The following is a 14043-nucleotide window of genomic DNA, read 5'->3' as shown; positions in this document are numbered from 1 at the left end:
CTGTCGAATCACCAGCTGAGGGGCCACGGATGGAGGAGGAAAGAGCTGCCGCTCCGACTTCCTCTTTAATTTTGCCTGTCCGACAGTGCTGCTGGACATATAGGTGTGCCGGGTTCGGCACGGTGGGTGTTGATGCTGGTGGGTGAGTGGCACAAATAAGAGAGTGATCTGCCAGGGACATGTGACTCCGCATATTTAACCATTGTATGACCACTGAATTGTCCTGCTTCTTCACCCTCTTATTGTGCCATTGCACCAGGGTGGTATGGCTCACGTCCACCAGCTGCAAGGTGGTCTGCTGCATAACTGTCCCGTTGTCCAGAATGCACTGCCTGACTTTTCTATAGTCATCAAGGATCAGCACCCATTTGGACACCGCCCCAGCCACCTTCTTCTTGGGACTACGGTGTATGAGACACAGCCTGATGAATACCTCTCTATCAGGCAGCAGCAATCAGGCCACTGTGCAAGTGGGCCAGTGGTGGTAAGGCTGTGCCTCTTGACACTATCCAACCCTGGAGTGAAGTCCTGCTTATTTTCGGGGACTTGGACCTCCCCATGTCCAGCCGACTCAAAAGTGGTTGGGTGTTGGTGTCTGATGGTAGATGAGGGCCGGGACAGGGGGCTCGTACCACAGCTTCAAATCTGGCCGCAGTTTGCCAGAGGGAAAGAGGGTGTTAGAAATCATTTTACTTGGCAACCAGAATGAAACTGCAGTCCCAGCAGCGGCTAGCTGAACTCCTCCAGACTCACCCTGTGATGACAGCAACAAATAATAATTAGGTGTATGCATAAATAAAGGCTACACAACAAATGACTTACAATAAAGCAAGACCAATACAGTAAGCTGCACAGTACTCACAGCATCTTCTGCAATGCTGTAGTTTCCAGCTGGGCTGGGTATCCTCACAGAGGATTGAGGAGGAGGAGGAAGAAGAAGAGGAGCAGGGCTGCTGGGTTCCTCACAGAGGATATAAAAAGAGGAGAAGGACTGGGGGTCCTCCTAGCCACTAATTGTGGCTTTAGTGAGGCAGACTGTGACCCACCAAAGAAGAACCAGAGTTAATTTGAAGATGCAACACATACACAATAATTAATTCTAAACTTGAATTACTAAAACATCTATTCACCATTGACACATTTAGAGTGGGTCGCAGTAAAGGCCGCGCTAAGTCTGAGGCAACGGACTGTGGAATAGCAGCTGAGCCGGTGCTGAAGCCACGGACTGTGGAACAACAGCAGAAGATTTTAACAGCAACAGCATTACAGCATTGTAACAGACATGCAATGCAAGATGAACAATAAAGAGACTTCATTCTTAAACAGATCACCATAACGCCGTGGAATCTGCAATTACAGGCCATGGGGGCATTTCTCAATCTGAAATGGTAAGAATTGATATTTAGCCTGGAGTGAGTCACTCAGTGTACTACGTCTGATTGACATTATCTGCAGGATCATATTTCATATGTGTAAACAAGTGCATGGCATACTAGTGACACTAATATGTAATGGGTAATTATTTTTTGTTATACTGTACCTGCTGATAGAGGGTGTGCCACTTCTTTTGCCTTGGGGCTGGTCTATTGCCTCCTCCAGAAGGCCAAACCCCAGAGCTGGCAAACGCCCTCAGCCTTGCCATCCACTCCTTATCGCTAATGGCCTTGTGGCTCTTTGGTGTTGTGCTCTAAAGATAATATGTAAATAATAATAATAGCTAAATATAACCATAACCATTGTGTGCTGAACAAGTACATACTTATGAGTACAGTAACACAGACTGACTCACAGACACATACATAAACATGTACAAGCCTACACGCATGTACAAGCATACACACATGTACAAGTATATACACATGTACAAGCATACACGCATGTACAAGCATACACACATGTACAAGTAAATACACATGTACAAGTATATACACATGGACAAGCATACACACACAAATGTATACACTGTATAAGTATATACATAAATGTACATGTATATAACATATATGTATATACACATGTATACATACATGTACAAGTATATACACCTATACATGTACAAGTATATACACTTATACATGTACAAGTATAGACACATACATGTACAATTATATACACATACACATGTAAAAGCATTCACACATTTTCAATTTCAATTCAGTTTATTTTGTATAAATTACAAATTTGCCTCAGAGGGCTTTACAATCTGTACACATACGACATCCCTGTCCCAGGACCTCACATCGAATCAGGAAAAACTCCCCAAAAATAACCTTTGACAGGGAAAAAAGGGAAGAAACCTTCAGGAGAGCAACAGAGGAGGATCCCTCTCCCCGGATGGACAGAAGCAATAGATGTCATGTGTACAGAATGAACAGCATTTACAAAGTTACATAAACACATTACATGAATATGACAATGTATGAATGGAACTCCAATCCATGAAACCGAAGGAGGTAGAGAGGAGGGGGCGGGGCATCAGCAGGGCCAACGCGGGAGGCCGGCTCACCAGGCATCAGACACTTCCAGGTCCAATGGACCCTATGAGACGTGAAGTCACAACGACTCCAGGGAGGAAGCAGAGTTAATAAGGTGCAATGGAGAGATGTAAATTCATCCATAAGGAGAGAGAGAAGAGGAGATAGGTGCTCAGTGTATCCTAAAACGTCCCCCAGCAGCCTATAAGCCTATAGCAGCATATCAAGGGGCTCGACCAGGGCAAACCTGATTCAGCCCTAACTATAAGCACTATCAAACAGGAAAGTCTTAAGTCTGTTCTTAAATGAGGTGACTGTGTCTGCCTCCCGGACTGAAAGTGGAAGCTGGTTCCATAAAAGAGGAGCTTGATAACTGAAGGCTCTTGCTCCCATCCTACTTTTTAGGACTCTAGGAACCACAAGTAGCCCCGCATTTAGTGAGCGCAGCTCTCTAGTGGGGCAATATGGTACTACAAGCTCCTTAAGATATGATGGTGCATCACCAATCAAGGCTTTGTAGGTGAGGAGAAGAATTTTAAATGTAATTCTTGATTTTACAGGGAGCCAGTGCAGAGCAGCTAATACAGGAGTAATGTGATCTCTTTTCTTAGTTTTTGTGAGTACACGAGCTGCAGCATTCTGGATCAACTGGAGGGATTTAAGAGACTTATTAGAGCAGCCTGATAATACGGAGTTGCAGTAATCTAGTCTGGAAGTAACAAACGCGTGAACCAGCTTTTCTGCATCTTTTTGAGATAAGATGTGCCTGATTTTTGAAATGTTACGTAGATGAAAAATTGCAATCCTTGAGATTTGCTTAACGTGGGAGTTAAAGGACAAGTCTCGGTCAAAGATAACGCCTAGATTCTTTACAGTGGTGTTGGATGCCAGGGAAATGCCATCTACAGAAACCACATCACCAGATAATTGATCTCTGAGGTGTTCAGGGCCCAGTAAAATAACTTCAGTTTTGTCTGAGTTTAACATCAGGAAGTTGCAGGTCATCCATGTTTTTATGTCTTTAAGACATTCTTGAATTTTAGCGAGCTGGTTGGTCTCCTCTGGTTTGATCGATAGATATAATTGAGTATCGTCTGCATAGCAATGAAAGTTTATGCAGTGTTTCCTGATAATATTGCCCAAAGGAAGCATATATAAGGTAAATAAAATTGGTCCAAGCACAGAACCTTGTGGAACTCCGTGATTAACGTTGGTGGTCATTGAGGCTTCATCGTTTACAAATACAAATTGAGATCGATCTGATAAATAGGATTTAAACCAACTTAGTGCGGTACCTGAAATGCCAATCGACTGATCCAGTCTCTGTAGTAGGATGTCATGATCAATGGTGTCGAACGCAGCACCAAGGTCTAATAATACCAGTACGGAGATGAGTCCTTTATCTGATGCAATTAGGAGGTCATCTACAAGTATATACACACATGTACAAATATATACACGTACAAGCATACACATGTACAAGTATATACACATATACATGTACACACATGTACAAGTCTCCACACATGTACAAGTCTCCACACATGTACAAGTATATATACATGTACAAATATATACACATGTACAAGTACATACACATGTACAAGTATATACACAGATACACTTGCACAAGTATATACACACATACACGGATGTACAAGCATACACACATGTACAAGCATACACACATGTACAAGGATATACACATGTACAAGCATACACACACAAATGTAAAAGGATATACACATGTACAAGCATACACACATGTACAGGCGTATACACTATAAGTATTTACATACATGTACATACACGTATAAGTATATACACATGTATACATACATGTACAAGTATATACACATATAAGTATATACACATATACAAGTATATACACCTTGTGGCATCACAAGGGGACAGGTAGTGGATGGGCGCTACAGAGTGGCCACCAGTGCAAAAACTACATCTCCCAGCCTGCCTCACCGCTCACCCAGCTGCAGCTGCTTAAGGCACCTGATTGAGGCAGGGCTGGGAGACTTAAGGGAGAGCACCTGGGAAGGAGAAGGGAGAGCGGAAGGTGAACCCACGAGCACCTGGAAGAGGACAACAAGGGAGAGGACCTCGTAGCCTGGATTCACCAGGATTGAGTTTTTGTTTGGTTAATTAACCACTTTCTCCTCCGGGATGTTTTGCGTTATCTAACTGGACCTTTTTTTTGATACTTTGTTGTTTTTGAATGTTACCTTGCTGGTGGGATGGGAAATAAACCTGGACTTTTGTTAAATACCCTCGGACGTGCCTGTGTTCATCTCTCTCTTGGCACCGCCCCAGGCTAGCCTGTCCTAGCGACAGCCCGTGACACTACAACCTATACATGTACAAGTATATACACGTACAAGCATACACATGTACAAGTATATACACGTACAAGCATACACATGTACAAGTATATACACATACATGTACACACATGTACAAGTATACAAGCGGCCGAAATGAGCTTCCTCCGTAGGGTGGCCGGGCTCAGCCTTAGAGATAGGGTAAGGAGCTCGGACATCAGGGGGGAGCTTGGAGTCGAGTCGCTGCTCCTTCGTGTCGAAAGGAGTCAGCTGAGGTGGTTCGGGCATATAGTCAGGATGCCTCCTGGACGCCTCCCATTAGAGGTTTTCCGGGCACGTCCAACTGGTAGGAGGCCCCGGGGAAGACCGAGGACACGCTGGAGGGATTATATCTCCCGGCTGGCCTTGGAACGCCTCGGGATCCCCAAGAATGAGCTGGAAAGTGTTGCTCATGTCCAGGATGAGAAAAGTGCCCCTTCTGCTGGAGCCCAATTTTTTTCTTCATTCATCAGTATTTAAGAATAACAATGACTCTCTGTCATCAATTCCCCCCAAATGTGTTTTGATATCTGACGGGCATTTATTTGAGTTCTTGTGAGAGTTTCTTTCCGACATGCTCCGCGGCGCTCACAAGTATATACATATGTACAAGTATATACACAAATACATGTAAAAGTATATACACATGTACAAGTATATACACATATACATGTACAAGTATATACACATGTACAAGTTTAGGTCTCTCGGATCACAATGCAATTCTTTTCTCCAGAGTCATGATTCTCCAACTCCTTTTCAAAACCAGTTAATTCCATGCCCTGTTATGAATTCATACCAAAAAAACAGCAACATAACCTAGCGGCAGCCCTACACAAATACAACTGGGCCAAATTACTCACATGTATGAACCCTGAGAGTGGTGGTGATCTGTTTAACAGGTCAGTCAAAGACATTATGGCCCCTTTCATCAGTAGAGGGAGAAATAAGGTGAAGATGGGTCAATGAGGAATGTAGAGTGCTCATGTCTGCTAGAGACACACTGTTGAAACAGTCACTGAAGACCAGCCTGGGTACAGGCAGATACAAATTTACAACGAGCAAAAAATAAAGTTACTCAGACGTTACGTAAGGCTAAAGCCACATTTTTCCTGGAAATCATTGCAAATGCACAAGGTAACAGAAATATTATCTAGCAAAACATTAACAAATTGGTTCGTCGTAAATGTAAACAGGACAAGGAACTAGAGCTCTCTATAAATAACTCTCTAGTGAGGGATCCCATCACTCTGGCTACTAGTCTAAACCACTTTTTTGGAGTCTGTGGATGAGATAGCCAAGCTCTTCTCCTCTCCTGATTGCAGTGAGAGCCCGGTCAACTCTATCCAACCTGTTTTTAAGATCACTGAAATAACTGACTCAGAGGTAGCCAAACTCATTTCAATCAGGGAGAGACCAGTTAGATAAAGAAAGGATGCATGTGTATTGTTAACAGATGATATGAAATGATGAAGTCTCAGAGTCTTTGGCGCTTGGACTCTGTGGGGAGATTTGCAATTGAGGGCCGACTGCCCCGATCAGCAACGAGATAGATCCCCCCGTGGAGTCCGGACCTGGTGGTGGCTGATGAGCTGATGGAATGATGAGTTTATGAAGCTGATGGATCCATGGAGACTGGGCGGAGATGGGGAAGTGTAGGGGTGCGTAACAGCAGCATGAAAGAACTGAAGGTAGAGAGACAGTCACATTTAAACGAGACAGCACCAAGATGATTGGCTAACCGTGTCAATGTTTCCATGTGCTTATTGGATAGAGGGGATCAGCTGATCTGCGCAGCTGGTGTCATGATTGACGGCGCAGAACAATGACAGCAAGTAAACAATGAGTGAGCATGCGTGAGGAATGATTGGCAGGAATGTGTGGAATAGATGGCAGGCTGAGGGGTATGGTCTTCCTGTCTGAACTTGCGCTAGAGCTCCATTAGTGGTATGAGAAGCTCCAAAGCCAAGGATGTATTTGGCTTTAACTGCAACTTTTATAAAGAACATAAGGACTCCTTGGTCCAACCCGTAACTCATCTGGTCAACCTATCCCTCAAACATGCAGTGGTCCCCTCAGCCTGGAAGGTGGCGGTGGTAACCCCAATCTTCAAATCTGGGAAAAAAATCTAACATGTCTAACTACAGACCAATTTGCATCTTACCGATAATATCAAAAATAGCAGAGAAATGGGTTGCCCGACTTCTTGTGGAGCATCTCAGCAAAGACCATCCCCTGTTGCATCCTATGCAGTTTGGTTTTCGTGCCCACCACTCAACTGATACGGCCCTATGTGTCCTCATTGAAAAGATCAAGGGTCTGTTGGACAGCAATGCATGTGTCGGTGCTATCTTTCTAGATCTCAAGAGAGCTTTTGACACTGTAGATCATCAAATCTGGTCACTCACGTGCACAACAACACTCAAACCCATAGAATCTCTGTATAAGAGAGCACTCAAAGTCTTTGACAAGAAACCGCAAACCCATCATCACTGCCACATCCTGAACAAACATACATTTTTAAGTTTTAACAACCTTATCAGCCTTAAAGAAGCCAGCATCATTTACAAAGCCCTAAATGGTCTGGCACCTGCTCCGCTGAACGAGTACATCAAACAGACCTGTCTGCGGCCCAGTGACTAGAGTCACCAGAGCCTCCACAGAGGCGACTGTGTCATCCCACACAGGCGGACCACCTGTGGTCAGACGGTTCTGTCTGTCAAACGCGGCACCCTCTGGAACACATTACCATCATCTGTTAGGGAGTGCCCAACCTTCAGCACTTTCAAAAAGCACATGAAGGGATGGCTGTTGTCCACCCAAACTTATGCACATAGATAGTTTAACCTGGGTTAGCAGTATTAGTACTGTCATGGATATGTGATGTATTAATGTTATATGAATGAATGAAACCGTAAATGTGCAAATTAATTAATGCCCTTATGTGCAATTTATCGGTGTGCAATATGATGTATGTGAAATGTCTTCCTTACACTGATTTTTTTAGGGTCCTTGTGACGACTTCGTCGTAGAGGAACCTATTATTTTATGAGGAATTCTTATTATTCTTATCTCTAAGGAATGTTGCCCTTTTGGGGCCTTTATCATATCCCAAACGTTCTTAAATTTCCCATGCATATCAGGACTGGCACACGACATTATGGCGAACTCGCATTTTGATATACTGAAATGTCTCTATAGTGCCCTGAGGCAGAAAGCCCACGGTTTTTGCTAACAATGACTGATTGACTTGAAATTTGGTACACATGTCCACTAGGACCTGCTCTACAAAAAAGTAATTGGTGGTTATAAAATGTGCCTATCAGATTTTCCGCCATTTTGAATTTAGTAAAAAACAAATTTTTTCGATTTTCTCCTAAACTCTGCGTCCGATCCATATGATAATTTTGAATTCTAGTCATAGCGCCACCTAGTAGCAACATTAAGTTACATGTTTTCTACTTTTATACCCTTCTCCTCACAGATTAATCAGATCCCTCTCAGAATGTGTCAGAATAGACGTAATACTTTGATAATGCTTCACTGTGAAGATTGTATGGATTCATTGAAGTGCGGCGAGTCGGAGCATCGGCGAAGTTTGATCGGCGAAGTTTGATCCTTCACCGTGACCGAATAAGCCAATGTAACATGCTCGAAACGTAACTTAACTTAGCACGAAAGCTAAGCATGAAAGTCTCTTGGGACCATGCTCTAAACGTTACCGGAAGTCAGCCATTTTGATTTTTGTGTGATTCTTATGTTAAAAATGTTCCATGCTTTAGTCCAGTGGTTCTCACTGCTGTGATCAAGCTCTTCTCCAGGCACAGTCTGTTTCTTTGCTTCGTTTTGATCACAGTCATTGCAGAGAAGGAGGCCTCACAGATATTCAATTCAATTCCGTTTATTTTGTATAGCTCAATATCACAAATTTGCCTCAGAGGGCTTTACAATCTGTACACATACGAAATCCCTGTCCCAGGACCTCACTTCGGATAAGGAAAAACTCCCCAAAAATAACCTTTCACAGGGAAAAAAGGGAAGAAACCTTCAGGAGAGCAACCGAGGAGGATCCCTCTCCCCGGATGGACAGAAGCAATAGATGTCATGTGTACAGAATGAACAGCATTTACAAAGTTACATAAACACATTACATAAATATGACAATGTATGAATGGACCTCCATGAAACATAAGGAGGTAGAGAGGAGGGGGCGTGGGGCGCATCAGCAGGGCCAAGGCAGGAGGCCGGCTCACCAGGCAAGAGGCATCAGACACAGCCAGGTCCAATGGACCCTATGAGACGTGAAGTCACAAAGACTCCGGGGAGGAAGCAGAGTTAATAAGGTGCAATGGAGAGATGTAAATTCATCCATAAGGAGAGAGAGAAGAGGAGATAGGTGCTCAGTGTATCCTAAAACATCCCCCAGCAGCCTACAAGCCTATAGCAGCATATCAAGGGGCTCGACCAGGGCAAACCTGATTCAGCCCTAACTATAAGCACTATTAAAGAGGAAAGTCTTAAGTCTGTTCTTAAATGAGGTGACTGTGTCTGCCTCCCGGACTGAAAGTGGAAAATGGTTCCATAAAAGATCAGCTTGATAACTGAAGGCTCTGGCTCCCATGCTACTTTTTAGGACTCTAGGAACCACGAGTAGCCCTGCATTTAGTGAGCGCAGCTCTCTAGTGGGGCAATATGGTACTACAAGCTCCTTAAGATATGATGGTGCATCAACAATCAAGGCTTTGTAGGTGAGGAGAAGAATTTTAAATGTGATTCTTGATTTTACAGGGAGCCAGTGCAGAACAGCTAATACAGGAGTAATGTGATCTCTTTTCTTAGTTGTTGTGAGTACACGAGCTGCAGCATTCTGGATCAACTGGAGGGACTTAAGAGACTTATTAGAGCAGCCTGATAATAAGGAGTATTACAGATAAGTACAGATATGTGGAGGCAAATGGTAGAAGCTGCTCCAAAGCTTTCTGTCCCGGGTCAGGGTGCTCCTGCTTCACACACACCCCAAACTGTGTGACTTTTTCCTGATAAGTGACAGGTAGCTTGCTTCCACTTGCTTCGGACAGAATAAATGGGTTTCTCACCCAATCCAGCTCTGCAGATTTCTCCTCCACGTCAGGAAAGTAGGAATGACAATCTTGAATCAAGTTGGTCAAATGTCCCACTATAACTGACTTGACTGGAGCTCACATCCCCACTAGAGAGAAAATCCTCCACCTGAGGAAAGCAGGTGAACTCCCCCTGTGCAGAGGACCTTCTCCACAGCTCGGCTTTCTTCAGGAAGGCACCCACCTTGTCATACAGGTTTAAAATGCTGGTGTCCTTGCCCTGCAGAGACACATTCAGTTCCTTCAGTTTGCTGAATATATCTGCCAGATAGCACAGCTTTGCAAGCCAGTCTGTGTCCTGTAACCAGGTGGCATGAGGAGATCTGTGCTCGATCAGAAAGACCTGTACTTCAGATTGGAATTCCAACAGCCGGTTGAGTATTCTCACCACATAGAGACACATGTATAGACATAAAGTCCACCTCCTCTTGTCCCACCTGCACTCTGTTTTGTGGTCCAACCATAACGTAATGCTTGATTTGTAAAAACAATGGAGTCAATCTGTAAAGATGTGGCCACAACAGTCAGAAAATGTTATCTCATACATATGTTATGGCCATCTGAATTATTGTAAATAAATCTATGTACAGGTTATTTTCAGAAACAGTGACAAGGAAAATATTATGGCCTTCCATGTTTATTTATGCCAAACAAGTAGCAGGACACTGCCGGGAATCAAATCCCATCCCAGTAAACCAGGAGTACCATTACCAGTGCCTTTTGCTTTTTGAGGCTACATGGGAGGTAAAGCAAAACCTGCCAGTACCCGCGACGTGCAGCTTTAATTTTCTGTTGTTTCTTTTATATATATATGGGCTTCTTTTTTTATTTATTGTTAACTTTTTATTACTGTTACTATTACTGTTGTGTATTGGCAGCTTTTCCTCTAGGACACTTAGTCTGTACATTCTGGCAGGGGGACAGGCAATGGAAATGAGCCTTGCGGCTGTAATTGGGTGCATTTACATTTTAATTTAAAGTGTTCATCAATGTACATTGTCCTCTCGAACAAATACAAACTTGCAAAACTAACACACGCTTTTCTACTGACATGCAAACTGGTAGAAACTAACTAACTAACTAACTGACTGACTAACTAACTAACTAACTGACTAACTAACTAACTGACTGACTGACTGACTGACTGACTGACTAACTAACTGACTAACTAACTAACTGACTGACTGACTGACTGACTGACTAACTAACTGACTGACTGACTGACTGACTGACTGACTGACTAACTAACTGACTGACTGACTGACTGACTGACTGACTGACTGACTGACTGACTGACTGACTGACTGACTGACTAACTAACTAACTGACTGACTGACTGACTGACTAACTGACTGACTGACTAACTAACTAACTGACTGACTGACTGACTGACTGACTAACTAACTAACTAACTAACTAACTAACTGACTGACTGACTGAGTCAAAAGCACCCCCTGAAACCATACTCTCCTACAGACAGCTCCTGAGACCAGAGGGCCTTTTAAATGCAGCACTGGCAACACAAGGCCCATGTGTTGCCAGTTTTTTGTTTTTTTTACCTGGGGACTACAGGGATTACATTACTCTAGTATCCCTGATCCGGGACCAGCCTTGTAGATGCCTTTTTATAGCAGAGATTATTTGAGGCCCTTCGCTATTATTTAATTAATTACAATAATCCCGTCGAGAGATTGAACAATGTTACTGTTTGGACAGCGACTAGGCTCCTGGCCACAGTCTGTTTTTTTTTTAGACTCCTGGCCACAGTCTGACCATATTTATATGATCAAGGAGAAGATCCGGGTGCGACGTGCTGATTAATGTCTTTACCTTGAATGACGAACGCTTGCAGTGAAATTAATGCGGAGCGCACGGGGCTTGATTCTTGTTGTTCTGAGTTGTACTCGTGGTTTAATGCACTTATTGTAATTTGCTTGGATAAAAGCGTCAGCTAAATGACATGTAATGTAATCTGTTTGTTTTTTACCTGGCGACTACAGGGATTACATTACTCTAGTATCCCTGATCCGGGACCAGCCTTGTAGATGCCTTTTTATAGTAGAGATTATTTGAGGCCCTTCGCTATTATTTAATTTACAGTAATCCCGTCGAGAGATTGAACGATGTTACGGTTTGGACAGCGACTATAGGCTCCTGGCCACAGTCTGTTTTTTTTTTAGGCTCCTGGCCACAGTCTGTTTTTTTTTTAGGCTCCTGGCCAAAGTCTGCCCATATTTATAAGATCAAGGAGAAGATCCGGGTGCGACGTGCTGATTAATGTCTTTACCTTGAATGACGAACGCTTGCAGTGAAATTAATGCGGAGCGCGCGGGGCTTGATTCTTCTTCTGAGTTGTACCCGTGGTTTAATGCACTTATTGTAATTTGCTTGGATTAAAGCGTCAGCTAAATGACATGTAATGTAATCTGTTTGTTTTTTACCTGGCGACCACAGGGATTACATTTTTTCCAGCTGTGTGACTCTTATCCCTGATCCGGGACCAGCCTTGTAGATGCCTTTTTATAGTAGAGATTATTTGAGGCCCTTCGCTATTATTTAATTTACAGTAATCCCGTCGAGGGAATGAATGATGTTACGGTTTGGACAGCGACTATAGGCTCCTGGCCACAATCTGTTTGTTTTTTAGGCTCCTGGCCAAAGTCTGCCCATATTTATATAATCAAGGAGAAGATCTGGGTGCGACATGCTGATTAATGTCTTTACCTTGAATGACGAACGCTTGCAGTGAAATTAATGCGAGCGCGCGCATGGCCGCTGGCACCAAGAGCCGGCCACAGGGAATGCTGTTACGGCAGGAGTTTAAGGATATTTGGGCCTAAGACGTGTGTGGATGGTTGCTGGAGTTTAGCCAGACGCTGCATGGTGCCGATCAGGTTGTTACCTCCCCGGAGTGACCGGGTGAGATTTCCGCCAGGGAAACAATTGATTGACCTTCTATACTTACCTTGAACCCTGAAACTATCAAGGTAGGAGTTATCCATGCGTCCCCATTTGCCATTTTGTTTGAATTTCAGATGCTCCTGGCATCTGTGTTGTTGAATGGTTATGAAGATGATGAAGATGACTCACCCGTGCCATTTAAAATAGTTTGGCATCATGCCTACCAGGGGATTAAACATGTTTATCCACTCTTTCTGCACCTCCTGCTGGACCGTCTGTGGGTATTGTGTATACAGTGTGAATCCTGAGGGACACAAAGTTCAGAAATGTTTAATGTAAGGACTAAAATAAAAAATAAAATGTATACTCGAAATAATTGTGTTAATAATCACTTACCCAACACCAGAAGGAACAGGACGAGGAAACATTTCAATATATTGCCAAGAGTGTTGCTACGTCTTGGCTCGATAACTGTTGTCCTGTCAGTTATTTTGATCACCGTCAGTTCATTATACGTCATTTCTCGTTGCCCATCAGTGCTGGAACAGTCTGTAGTTGTAATACACTGTTCCTTGACTGTAGTTAAAACACGTCTTTTAGTGTTGGATGCAACTATAAAGTCTGTCCTGTAGATGGAGTTGAAATGTGTTGATTCTTCGGTTTTAGTAAACCTCTCCAGTTGTTCTTGGTTGTCCATCAACTTATAATTCAGTTCCTCCTGGTGAACTGGAGGTATTTTGTTCTGTTTTCGTGTCTTAAAAACCCTAAAAGATTGACATATTTTAGAAAAGACTCATTCATGTGAAGATTTATAGAATGCTAACCACACAACATATAACAAACTTACTTGAACAATCTCTCCTTATAGGAAACTGTTGGACTTCCATCCGCATTGTAATAGCCTGCTTGCAGCAGGCGAAGACTTCTTCTCAACATGACAAAAAAAGGTTAAATGTGTTGCTTAATGAAAAAGTAATGATCCTGGGAAGTATGGAAGGTGATATTGGTTGTTGAAGAGTTATATATATATATATATATATATATAGAGAGAGAGAGAGATATCAGTGCCTTTTGATCACTCACAATTCTATGGTGATGGTGATGTCATGGAACGTTTAAGCATTCTATATGCTAATTAGTTTTAAATCGCATTGGACTGGCTCCTCCCACTTGAAT

The sequence above is a fragment of the Cyclopterus lumpus genome, chromosome 14 (assembly GCF_009769545.1).
Source record: "Cyclopterus lumpus isolate fCycLum1 chromosome 14, fCycLum1.pri, whole genome shotgun sequence".
Lineage (NCBI taxonomy): Eukaryota > Metazoa > Chordata > Actinopteri > Perciformes > Cyclopteridae > Cyclopterus > Cyclopterus lumpus.
Note: the sequence above shows the minus strand (reverse complement) of the source record.